The following is a 1,721-nucleotide window of genomic DNA, read 5'->3' as shown; positions in this document are numbered from 1 at the left end:
CGCGCCTCGCGCACGCCTGGGCGGCGGCGGCTGGGCCCGCGGTGCCGGCGGGCCCTGCGGCAGCAAGTGGACGTGACTTCTGCTCCCGCGTACCGCTGCCGGCTGCAGCGACCGAGCGGCTCTTACGGTGGCGATGTCCTGTTTTATTCCCGTACCTACCCCTACGCCGTGCATACTTCTGCCTGTGTATTTTTCAAGCACGAATTAACTCTTAAGTAGTTATTTAGTTTTATTCTTAATAGTACTTCTCCCACATTCCTCCTGCGATTAAAAAAAAAATGCGTGACAAATAATGCAGTCTAAATTATACGTTTGGCAAATTTCTAGAGAGACTGCCTATTCCGCTAACATTTTTCCTATTTGAATGCTATTGTAATATGACTGCCAGGAAGTATTGCAAAGTCAGGAGAGCACAGGGAGTCACGGAGAAAACACAGTAATTTCACAAAGACGTTTTCTAGCTTTGGTTGAGATTTTATAGGTCTCGCTAACGTTTTTCTCGAAGTTTTGGTCATTAAAATATTTTGTAAAATACGAAATTTGTGTAAAATATACACTGACTTTTTCTGTTACGCGAACTTCTGTTACCAACCTGTTTCTTGGTATTTTTAAAAGCCTTTCTCCTGGATCTCTGCTCAACGGCTACAGAGAGAGCCGGCGGCCGCCAGGRAGCCGCACTTTTTATCTGATGCATTGTAGAAGTGATCGAAAGCGTTCCGTTCCCTGGCTGGCGCAACGGGGGCTGGAGAGAGCAGGATGGACGGCCAGGAGCCTCCCAGCCACCCCGAGGACGTGTGTGCCGCCGGCTGAATTACGGCCTATTTATAACCGACGGCACGTCCCGCTCCCCGCCAGCCCCGGCCCGAGCCGGCGGGCGGCGCGGAGCCTCCGCAAGGCTCCCGCTGCCGCTCCCGCTGCCGCTCCCCTCTCCGCGCGGGCCGCTTCAAGCGCCTCGTTATCCCGGCCGCGGATTTCTTTGTAAACGACGCGAATCTTCGCCATCGCCAAAGGCTGGTACCAGCCGCCGAATCGCCGCGAATCGTCAGGGGAAGTGGGCTCCGCGGCTCGAAAACATTGTTTCCTTTATTTCAAAGGGGGAAACCTGAACGATTCTCATCCTTTTGATTGATTAAGGTCTTGAATAACTTGAAGCTCGGGAGTGACAGTTACTGAATAGACTATTGCAAATAAAGAGCACTGTGGAAAGCTGGGCTGGCACTTCAGAGTGTAAAGGAGGCGAGTTTGCTGGCACTTACCAAGTTATAAATAAAAGGCCATGCACAATAGTACCTTCTTTAAGGACAGACAGTCTTTACAACACTCCTGGCGTCATATCCTGCTGTGGTCACTTCAGCTCCTAGGCAGACTTTACCTCTTTTATTTTTCCAGCAGTTTAGTTTGAATACTACAATAAATTCCTGGGAACAAATGCTTGTTAGTAAGACTTCAGCGCACACCGCCTCACACACATACACACACGCATGTATACACTCACACACACGCATATAATATAGGGCCACTCTCGTGCCATCAATTTTTAAAAGCAGAAGTCCCCACTGAGATCAATGGCAGCTCTTGATTTCAAAACCGTCAGCACCATTTGGTCCAGAGATGTTTCTTCCCGGCGGCGACAGATTTCAGCGCAAAACAAATAAATAAAAAGGAGGAAAAAAACTTTTTTGTTGGATGTTGGAAAAAAAAAAAGGAGGGAGATTGATCAC

The sequence above is a fragment of the Apteryx rowi genome, unplaced genomic scaffold (assembly GCF_003343035.1).
Source record: "Apteryx rowi isolate R43461 unplaced genomic scaffold, aptRow1 scaffold_36, whole genome shotgun sequence".
In the NCBI taxonomy this organism is placed as follows: domain Eukaryota; kingdom Metazoa; phylum Chordata; class Aves; order Apterygiformes; family Apterygidae; genus Apteryx; species Apteryx rowi.
The sequence above is the reverse complement of the archived record's forward strand: the minus strand, read 5'-3'. Positions refer to the sequence as shown.